An 11989-nucleotide genomic window follows, 5' to 3' on the forward strand; every position below is an offset into this window, starting at 1 on the left:
ACTGAGTTGGTTTTTCCTACACAAAAGGTTCACTAGAAATTCGAATTCATAGGAAAACTCAGTTTGATTTTTCTGGGGCCAGCAACAGAATTGTCTTCAGTTTTCTTTACACCTTGGTTTACTGCTCCACCTCCTTCCTGTCCAATGTAGCCTTTTACTAATCTTGTAAATGGATCTACTTTCCCTGTTTTGACTGAGTTTCCTGGTTTCCCGTGGAGCGTAATGAAGCCTTTGTGACAGCTGGTCACGTTACTAGCATCACCAGTCCATATTTCCTGTTCAGATTTCAGGCAAGCCACAGACCCTTGGGAATCATAGCTTTGGTTTGGTTTGGTTACAAAACTTTTTTTTAAAAGAAACCATGAAACCACACTCCAAGTCCATAGTCCTAAAGGCTGCCAAGCAACCCTGTTTGACCTAGTTTAGTGCTGCCCTAGAAAATGGGGGAGGGGGACAGACCAAGAACACAATCTAATTTAAATATGCAGAAGGCTAAAAAATTTTAAACTTAACTCTTTGCTAAGAGTCAAAACAACTAAATATTTGGGTATGACAGAGAATACATAAAAAATTAAAATGGGTTCTCCTTTAAATTTCAGATAACCCAATTAAAACAAAATTCAACTCAACGAATTTAAACTCTGAATTTAAACTCTGTGTGTTGAGTTCTTTTGAGCTCTACCAGTTTCTTCAACATTAGTTTACAAAATTTTAGTTTTAAAACAATCACATAATCAATATTGTGGAAAGGAGTCTATGATAAGAATTTACTTGGAAAGGTTGTTTTAATCCTGTTTCCAATTTATATTTCTCCATGAAGTGCTACATGATGCTCCTTGCTCAATTCCATTACTTACTTAATAAGCAGATCAGTGAGGCTCATATTTGAAACATTTACACACAAATTTTCCAAATTATTCTTTTTCTTTACAGTAAGAGCCAAAGTCAGTCTTCGGTTCAGAGTAGATCTCTATATTTTCCTTTACAGAGTCATGCAAAGCAAGGATCTCCTCTTTAATTGAACTCTAAAAACATTCCTGGCAGTGTCAGTATCAAAATAAATAGAAGTTCCATTCCTGAAAACTAACATGGAATTGAGTTGACTATAAAAGTGATGTTGTCGCAACTTATTTCAACAAAGTCCTAAAATTAAAAACATGTTTCTTCTGTCATGTGTCATGCAAGAAAAAAATGGAGAAGAAAAAGAGAAATCTTAGTGTGTTACTAATTTAGATTCCTCTTCTTTACTATAAACATAACTTTCCCCAACAACGACATACAAATATGTTCTGTCACTCTTGAGTATTGAGGACATTTTCTTTCTTTCTTTTTTTTTTTTTTTCCAGTTTTGGTTCCTACCATTTGTACACTAAAAAGGAAAAAATAATGAAGGTTTATATAAGTGTCGAAGGGACGAGATATGCTATTTATAGGAATGTATTGTTGAATATAGTTTTGATTTTAACTTAAAAACCAGAATATCATGAAATATATTTCTTGAAAAATTGTATCTTGGGGCATTAGTCTTAGTGTCAAGCTTGTAAATGTTTTGATCAATTCATAAACTAGTGAAGAGCCTAGTTAGCAGTATTATCAATTTTGGAATTATTACTTATGATTACCTATATATATATTCTGTATAAAATATTTTGCAGTTTCAGCTTGTAGATTTATAGACATTCATAGTGAAAATTAATCAGGCTCACACTAAATCTACATGAGCAGTTCTACATTTTTATGATTATTAAACTTAAAAGAAGTCATTGGCTAAACACAAAATATATGAGAATTCAAGGACATAGTTTTTTTTAGGGGCGGGGAGGATTTTGCTATAGGGTACGTGCGCTCGCCAGAGAGACAGAGAGACAGAGAGCGAAAAATCACCCCCCAAGGGGGATGGCCATGCCACAATCCCTTCTCCTCCATTCTCCTCTCAGGATCTTGGGTACACGTGCCCAGTGTGAGTTTAAGCCACCAGGTCCAAGACTCAAACCGCAGTCGACTACATGGGAGTCCAGCGACATAGCCATTACGCTAACTGATGGTCCCCCAAGGACATAGTTTCTTGAGTAATTCATGAATCTTTGGAGATAATGGTATGTGAAATTCAAAGAGCAGGAAGAGAAGGTGGGTGTGAGCAGAGGACTGCTGGGTGATGGAGATGGGCTTATTCTTTTTGGTTTCTTTACTCTGTGACCTGCCAAATGGTGAGGCAATTCTTTCTCTTAGTTTGCTAATCTAAAAGATGGATATAAGTGTGCTTACTACTCCACTATTTAGACTCAGAGGGACTTTCTGAACCATGCTTCTGCTTAACAGCATTTCCTATTTCCCAGTCTATTATTTCATTTTGATTTGTTTCTAGAATGCCTCCACCCCCTTGCCGAAACCTCAATTTCACTACTGGTAAAATAAATGAAATTGGAATTATTAATGGTTGCTATACTATGAATTCTTTTGGTTCTCCACCAAATGCATGGCAAGTTTTAAGGCTGCTTATGAGGGTTAATAAGATAATCATTTATGGGACCAGTAGTTGGTGTAATAGCTATGTCACTGTAGTCAACCGTGGTTCGAGTCCTAGACCCGGTGGCTTAAACTCATGGCAGGCGCATGTGCATGTGTGCCAAAGATCCTGAGAGGAGAATGGAGGAGAAGGGATTGTGGTGTGGCCATCCCCCCTGGGGGGTGATTTCTTGCTTTCTGCCTCTCTGTCTCTCTGTCTTTCTGGTGAGCGCATGCTCCCTATAGCAAAAACTTCTCCAAAAAAAAGATAAAAGATAATTTATAAAAGGATATTGAGGATAAGCAAGCACAGTTAGGATGACAATGCAAACAGTCTTCATGCCTGCTCACAGAGGCATGTAGCATTTCACTGCCTCTCAGATTGGGATCTACCTGTGAGTTTATTGTAAAATGCAGATGTCAGGGGACCAGTAGATGGCATAACGGTTACATTGCTAGACTCCCACATGACTGATTATGATTCAAGTCCCAGACCCAGTGGCTTTAAACTCACGCTGATGTATGTGTGTGTGTGTCCAAAATCCTGAGAGGAGAATAGAGAATAGAGGAGAGGGGACTATGGCATGGCTATCCCACCCGGGTGGTGATTTCTCATTTTCTATCCCTCTATCTCTCTTTGTCTCTCTGGCAAGCGCACACGCCCTATAGCAAAAATCTCTCTCTAAAAAATAAAACAAAATAAAACAAAAAATGCAGATGTCAGGGCTCTTTGATAGATTCTAATGAATAGAAATTGGGAACCTACATTTTTAAACCATGTGGGATACAAGGGGACAGAATATTTTAGGTCAGACTTTCTATAATGCACAATAGAACATGGAAAATGAACTCTAGCAAGAGTCCGAGTCGAAATAGATGGCTGCTGTCACTTGCTCTTACTCTCTTCAGCTCTCTCCTTCCCCCAGTTGGACAGCTAGGTTATAGTTCTTAGTCCAGATAACCAATTATGATTTATTTGTTTGCTTATTTAAAGTCTATTGGTTCCATGAATAAGAGAGATAGAGAGATAGAGAGATACAGAGACACAATACCCTGAGAGGGTCTCGACATTGTGATCTACCCCCAGCTTCAGTCAGCCCAGTTCATGAGCACATGCTTGCGTCCAGCATACTCAGGAAGGTGTCTGGCAACCCTCTCACAAGTGTCTGCCTGACAAGCTGCTGTGTTTTCACCTCTGTGCTATTGTCTGACCCCAAAAATTATTTTTAGAAGACTGGTAGGCAATTGATTATTGAGATAATGTTGTCCAGAATAAATAATGTGTATTCTGCCCTATGAGAGAGATTGGGATTGAAAAGGAAAGACCTTCACACACAGGTAGGGAGTTATTTACTGTTTGGCACTTTCTAAATTAGAATATTCTTCTACTTATAATTTATCATCTGACATACTGCCAGGCACTCCCCTTTAACCTTCAGGGAAGTTTAAACAGAGGTTAAACATAACTTTCCCCAACAATGACATGCAAGTATGTTGTGCCACCAGGGGAAGGAGAGATGAGCTCCCTTGGCCACATCTGTCAGATTCTACATGGCAGGATCCTTCCACTCCCCTTCTCCCTGTCTCCACTCTGTGAAGAAGCTTAGAGGTTGTGGAAAAACCTTAGAAGGTTAGAACATCAGCTCTACAGCAGAAACCCTGATTATCCAGAGAACTGATTTATTCTTTCTTTACATTTTTTATTTCATTCAGCAGATGTTTGAGGACAGGTATGCATTGGGAGAAGCATGGATTTGTAGAAGACCAAGAGTGACATTATCCAAAATACTTTCTCTCTCTCTCTCCCCCTTTTTTTTTTTTTTTTTAAGTTTTTGCTATAGGGCATGCGCGCTCACCAGAGAAAGAGGGGGAAAGTGAGAAATCACCCACCAGAAGGGATAGCCATTCTACCACCCATACTCCTCCATTCTCCTATGGGAGTTTTGGGCACACATACACATGCACGTGCTTGGTATGATTTTCAAGCTACCAGGTCTGGACTCAAACCATGCAGTCAGCCCTGTGGGATCCAGTGCCTTAACTTCCATGCCACCTGCTGGCTCAAAAAAAGAAACACTTTCTCAGATCTCAGTCTTCCTCTCAGATTCTTCATGTATAGTAAGGTGATAATAATTATATCTACAGCATAGATGTGAAGATAAAGTGAGATTTGTAGTGAAAGCACTTTATAATGACAGAGCATTTCCATGGGCTTAGTTTGCTAATCTGAAAATTAAGCCTAAGAGTGCTTACTACTCCAATGTGTAGCCTCAGAGGGGCTTTCTGAACAGTGCTTTTCTTACCAGCATCTCATATTTCCTAGTCGATTTTATTACATTTTCATTTATTCCCAGCCTGCCTCCGCCCTAATTTCATTTATTTCCAGCCTGCCTCCATCCATCCACTGACAGGGACGATGGGAATGCAAGGATATTTAAGACATTGTTTCTTCCTCTGTGAATTTGCTGTCTCATGAAGATTTCAACATCTACATGACCGATATGAATGTCGTGTGAGTGGGCAAAATGGTAAGGGAGTTCCAAAGAATGTTGTCTGGGCTCATAGGAAAGATTCGTCATAGAGCATGGTGGTGTGCCGTTTGGGTTTTGAAGTGTGGTTAGGATTTCAATTGACAGGCTGAGAGAGAACAAGAAGGTGTTTCGGCCGGGGGAGGGAAGGACATGAGGAATTACATATAGCTTTACCAGATGGAAGACGTGCTTCATAAAGGACACACGCATCCCTTCGCCCACAATTCTCTCTCCACCTCGGAACCACACTCAAACATCCAGAGATGAGTGAGGGAGCAGATTTAAAAGCTGTGGCTGGTATCAGTCATATATTGGGCCATCGGAAAAGTCATGACACATTTTTTACGCAGAAAAACATAGAACAATACACGAGTTTTTCAACAACCCAATATATTCATTTGCTCTCGATGATACTTAAGTCTAAAGCCAAATGTTTCTTAGAAATGTAGTGTCCTCTCCAGGATACTAAAATTGGAGCAAATTTAAAACACGAAAAAGCTCATGCCAGGGGGCCAGCAGGTAGCTTAGTGGTTAAGGCTCTGGATTCCCACATGGCTCACCACAGTCTGGGTCCCAGACCCTGAGCATGCATGCACACATGTTCAAAATCCTAAGATGAGAATGGAGAAGAAGGACTGCAGCGTGGCCATCCCCATTGGGGAGTGGTTTCTCACTTTCTCTCTCTCTGTCTTTTTCTGGCAACTGCACGTGCTCTGTGGCAAAAACCAAAACCAAAAGCAAAAACAAAACAAAGAGTGCATGTTGATACTAACATAGTTCACAGTAATTGGTACACAAGGATGAAATGTGAATAGCATGTTCGGATTTTATTAAATTTCCCAACCTGTTTGAAATAAAAATGACTCAAATTTTCACAAGCTTTTCTCTTCATACGAACAATCAACTAATATTTTCACTTGCTCACATGCCTAATCGAGAGGCAAGTTCTCGTTTAAATAGTTGACGTCTTGCTTTTTTTTTTATAGAGCATACATAGAAAATTTTATTTTATAAAAACAAAACATTAGGGTATTTTAGATACAGTATAATTTAGCAATCTAATGAATGTTAACAAATGTCACCATTATAAGTCATCTATTATATATACAAAAGAATCCAAAGGACATTCAGCAGATATTTTACCCCGAAAGACAACATGTCTGATTTATTTTTCTCTTGTAGTTTTTGAAGAAGAGACTCCATTTGTAAATTCAAGTTTGGTTGGCTCTTTTTAGTCTTTTGGCTCAATATTTTAAACACTTCCATTTTCTTTCTTTTTTTTTCTGTAGAGCCTTTGAGCCTCTTCTGTCTCTTGTTTTCTTCTCTCAAATTCTTATTTCTTAGCAGCACGCTTAGCTTGTACCTGTTCATATTCTTCTTGTGCTTTCTGATTTGATGTTTTCTTTAGAATTGTAATGGACTTTACTGGTTGTCTACACTATTCTTCTGGCTGAGGCTGGCGAGCACTGACATTTAGACCAAGCCTGGTCAGTCCTACATTGTTCTTCAGGCAAAAGCTGATCGACTTCTTCTAACAAAGGCTTGTCAACTTTCCTTAGTTGCTTCTTGAGTCTTTTCTCCTCAGCTAAATAGATAGAGATGTTTCAGGTGATCTGGGTATCGATCTGTGAACTGGGAGTCCTGTGATGTTTGAGCCTTCTTTTCCTTCCATAATAATTTCCTATCATTTTGCTGAATCTTAAATTTTCTTCAAAATGCAAGGTCTTGTCCCTTGTGAATGCTCTCCATGCAGGCTTGCTGGCTGTTAGGCCACCACGTCCTCTGTTTCACCTTATTCCTGAACCCTACCTGAGAAACACTTTCGGGGCCGCCCGTCCTAAAACTCTCAGTCTGCCACCTCACTGATGGCCTGACCAGTTCCATCACAGATAATTTCGTCCCATAATTGATGTCTTGCTTTGACAAAACATTCATGGAAACACTTGCCTTAACTTAATTACTACTGCGAATATAACCTTCTATGCACAATTTAATTGTAACATATTCAAGATATTGTCATAAACATTTGTATTTAAGAAACTGGAATAGTGGAGGGTGTGGACTTTCAGTGAAGAGCATAAACTCAAGTATGATATCCTAGTTTTGTAACACAGTTATGCTGTTAAGTAGTTATGTTATTTTGAGTCAGATACTAAACCTATGTCTCAGTTATCAAATGCAAAAACAGTTACTAATACACTTATGGCTGTTATTAAAGGTTAGCAGAGCCTGATATGTGATAAACTCTCAGAAGATTGTAGTTATTAAGTTCAAACATCTAAAGTATCAATGACACTCATCTAAAGGTTTATATAGAGTTCTATAGCTTCAAAATGAGATAGTTAAAGTAAATTTTTTTGAGAGGTTTTTGCCATAGGGGCACTCACCAGAAAGACAGAAAGAGACAGCGTGTGCTTGCCAAAAAGAGACAGAAAGACAGAAAGCAAGAAATCACACCCCCCAGGGGGGATGGCCATGCTGCAATCCTTTCTCCTCCATTTTCCTCTTGAGATCTTGGGCACGCACATACACGTGCCTGGTGTGAGTTTAAGCCCCCAGGTCCGGGACTCAAGCCACAGTCGACTACATGGGAGTCCAGTGACATAGCCGTTACACTAGCTGCTGGCCCCAATTAAAATAATTTTTAAAGCTAATAACTTTTTAGTTAAGTCATAGCATTAATAAACAACTTTATTTAAAAGAAATCTTTTTCTGAACTTTATTGCTTAAAATTTAGAAATAAATGTTCAGTATGAAATATTCTTATATCTAAGAATTGATCTTTCTGTGTACTTCGAGTTAAACTTGTCTGTGCCTATTGATTTGCATATCTAAATAGCTGTTTTCTAAATATGGATTGTAATGTCAATTTAAAAAAAAATTGTTAGAGGGCATGTGTGCTTGCTGGAGGGAGACAGAGTGAGGGGAAGTGAGAAAGCACCCCCTGTAAGAGATGCTCATGGTGCAGTCCTTTCTCCTCTACTCACCTTTAGGGACTTCGGGTACACACACACACATGCCTGGCATTCTTCTCAAGCCCATGAGTCTGGGACTCCACATGCCTGGCATTCTTCTCAAGCCCATGAGCCTGGGACTCACTCGAACCACATGGTCGACCATGTGGGATCCAGCTGCCTTAACTGCCTTGCCACCAGCAGCGATCCAGCTGCCTTAACTACCTTGCCACCAGCAGGCCCATATCAAACTTTCAGTACAGACTGCCTTTCATATTTAAAGAGATGTTGATTATAGAGTACAATCATTGAAACAGAGAGTTTTATTATGGTGGCTCTCCAACATTAAGTATTTATATTCATAATTTAGTCAACTCTTCAGCAGATATTCACCTGGAGCCTGCAAAGCAATTCTGCAATACAGTGGTTCTCAAACTTCAGAACAACCGGAAGGCTAAGTAAGCACAGGATCCTGGGCTCCATCCTTAGAATGTCTGCCCCAGGACATTGGACGAGGGATGAGATGCTGCCCTTCTAACCAGTATTCAGATGATACTGCTGATGCCAGGCAGGGAACCACGTTTGACAACCGCTGCTATACTTCATTATAAGAGTAAAAACTATTGGATTCTTATTTTCTGATTTAAATAGCATTTTATTAAGAAATCTGTTATATATTTTTCTCCTCTTTGATCCAAAGATCAAATATTTTTTTTATAAAGTATATAGCTTTTGCATTCCAAAAGAACAAATAAAAACTAGGCAAATTTACTTCTCAGAAAGTTATTTCTAGATTCTATTGCTGATATTTTTTTCTCACTTGAGATATGCTTTACTAAAAACCTTACTTTTTTTCCCTCCTCCTTATCACACCTTTTGTATTTTGATAGTTATGACAGTTGCCCTTTATGGGATTTTAGGGTTTTGTTTTGTCTGGGTGAGCTCTAAAAAATTCATTTCCTGTATCTACCTGTACATTGTCTTGTAATCTATAATTGCATCGAATCAGCATTTGAAAGCACAATTTCTGGAATGTGACACTTTGCAAATAATCCATAATTGCAAAAAATGTTGCTTTTCTGGCATAGTCTGCATTAATCTCAGGGAGGAAAAAGGAAGCAAAAGAGAATATGTTCAGTCTGAGTAAATGTCAGAATTATTCCACCACATAAAGATGTAGACATTATTTAGAAAAAAAAATAAAGATGTGCCAAACAACTAATCATAAGTTACTAATCTTTCTTTGTAAGCAAACTTTGCTACGATTCGTTATTCATGCCTCTTAGGACACCAGAGCTACCTGAAAACAGTGCTTCTTCACAGGTATTGCTGCATTCATCCAACAGGATTTGAATTCTCTTTTACATGGCAATTATCATACTTGGCTGTGATGACCAAAATGTGCTCTACATAAATTCTAGCTCCCAGATCACCTTCTTCCCTTCCCTTTCTCCCTCCATCCTGCTCACCTCTGATTTATTCTGTGTCATATCTATTTCTAAAGCTGCCCTCTGCCACTTGAATCCTTTGGAGGGGTGGCTGTCTCCCTCCCTACACAGGGCTGGAACAAGAATAAGGAAAGAGAACTCTAGTGTTTGTGATTACTGCTATTCTCTTTCCCATTCATTCCTGATTTTGTGGTTTCCCTTCCATCTGGGGGGGAGGGGAGGGGGAAGAGAATGAAGCTCTGGGTTCCAGTCTATCTATTAGTTGGAAGACCTTTATCTGAAAATTCAAGGTCCTTATCAATTTTAGGGGAGGGTGTCATTGCATTTGTTGTGCTTCATAAGTTTGAACAAGAAGTTCATTCATAAGCAAGAATCGAATTCGACAATGTAGGTAAAAGTGCACTGTATGCATAACCTACATATCAGAGCCAGGACTAGGTTGATGCAGGGAGTTGTACAAAATGCAGAGTTTGAAGAGGCACACGCTCCCAGGAACATGATCCTTCCAGGGTCAGGCACTGTGAGGGCTGCCTGTTAATTTTCTTCTATGACCATTATTGTCATTTGCAACTTAGCCGTGAGCAAAGAGTTAAAATTTTAGTATGAATGTTGGTAGGATATACACATTTCTCCCAGGGAGAAGCACAGACTGCAATTTGGGGATTGAAGAAACCGAATCCCTAGCTGGTGTAAGACTTCCTCAAGAATTCACACTGGGTGCTTGGTAACATACTCTATCCATGAATCAGGTTAGTCCTTGGTTGGAAGAACACTGAGTTAAGATGAGCAGGAAGAAGGAAGCATGCACATGTGAAAGGGGTTTGCATCTAATGAGCTCCTTCTCAGAACAATTCTTTCATTTGGGCCCTCAAAGAATATTTAATTCAAAATCCACATTAAAAAAATGCAAACAAAAACTATGCACAATTAGAGCAGAAAAGGTTTTTCTATGACTTACTCTAGAAACTGTTATGTTTCACAAGCAGACTTAAAGGGAATTTTTCTTTGCTTCAACATAATGTTAAGACAAAGATTACTACATAGTGACAAAGCTAAATCATCTCTGGAGGATAGAGTTACTTGCTCACTAATGACTATCATCTGCCAAGAACTAGTATGCTATTAATACTTGTAAAGCTCTCTGGACTAGGAATTCATTACTAGCAAAAGTACAAGTCCATTTTTATTCTAGGTAATTAATCTAATTTGACTTTCTCCTGATCACTACTTAGCAGAAATGGATGATGACTCCATGTAGAACAAATAGATCTTTAGAAAGACTTTTCACTGAGTGAGCTTAAAGCGATAATTCTCTTACTCATGCCTCCTCTGTGTTTAATGAATTCTCTAAGTACAGAAACTTGTCCCTGACTAAGTGTATTAACAGAGAGGATACCCAGGACCTGATACTGGGATATAAGGAAGGAGGCAGGCCTCAGGAGAAGAGCTGAGTGGAGACACATGAGCCAGATTCTCAAGCCCAAACAGAAATATGCGTCTAGTAATTGTGTGCAGAGAATCCAGAATTGGGGTCAGTTAGGTTCATACCTGTACCTCTGTGGTTTCCTTCGAAGAGAGCTGAAAGAACATTTATCTCACAATGAATAAGATGACTTTTCAAGAATGAAGTCCAAAGACTTGATTTCAGTTCTTTATCAGATCTCTATCTACTTAAGATGCCCCTGGCAAAGAAACCACATGTTTGAAGATGCCCATCCAGGGTTCTATTTAGTTCTAATCTTCTGAAAGTGAATTAAAATGGAAAATGAGAGACTGTGGCAAAATGAGGAGAAGATTAAATATATCTCAGGCACCAAAGCAATCAGTGGAGAGTTTTTGGAAATACGTATGACATATGGTGTAGACATTTCTGGATCCAATTGATTTTTATTCTGTAGTAGGATTATTTGACTGATTCTACCCTCAAGTCCGACTATGTTTTCCTATTCTGAAGTTAAGTCTTTTGAAGCCAAACAGATCAATTAGAAAAAAAAGAGAAAACATAAATCAGCAGAAAGATAAAATGACTGTGAAGCCTACCACTGAAATATAATTCCTGTTAAGATTTACACTGGTTGTGTAAATATTTTCCTCTAGTCTGTTACACATGTTTATGTACACATGCTTTTAAAAATTTTTACTTGTGTTTCACAAGTGTGTGAGCATCTTTCCATGCAAATAAATAATCTTTAACACATTGTTTTCATTAACTGTGTTATGTTACATTGTGTAGATATAATTTATAGATTTATTAGATTAGGTAGAGATACATTCTTTTTTTTTTTAGAGAGATTTTTGCTATAGGGCACATGTGCTCACTGGAGAGACAGAAAGTGAGAAATCACAGCCCCCCCCCATTGGGGGATAGCCACACTGCAATCCCTTCTCTTCCATTCTCCTTTTGGAATCTTGGGCACACATGCACACATGCCTGGTGTGAGTTTTAAGCCACCAGGTTCAGAACTTGAACAGTGATCGACTATGTAAGAGTCCTGTGACATAACATTACGCCATCTATTGGACCTACTGGTTCCTCCCCCCCCCCCCATCA

The 11989-nt window shown here is 38.8% G+C and overlaps 1 protein-coding gene and 1 pseudogene across 1 annotated transcript in view; both read right to left on the reverse strand.

Moving 5' to 3' along the window:
* GREM2 (gremlin 2, DAN family BMP antagonist) overlaps positions 1-11989 on the reverse strand; it is a 150577-nt gene that overhangs the window by 102585 nt on the left and 36003 nt on the right.
* On the reverse strand, positions 33-7157 carry LOC102499528 (thyroid transcription factor 1-associated protein 26 pseudogene; annotated as a pseudogene).

The sequence above is a fragment of the Tupaia chinensis genome, unplaced genomic scaffold, assembly GCF_000334495.1.
Source record: "Tupaia chinensis unplaced genomic scaffold, TupChi_1.0 Scaffold000074_1, whole genome shotgun sequence".
Classification (NCBI taxonomy): domain Eukaryota; kingdom Metazoa; phylum Chordata; class Mammalia; order Scandentia; family Tupaiidae; genus Tupaia; species Tupaia belangeri.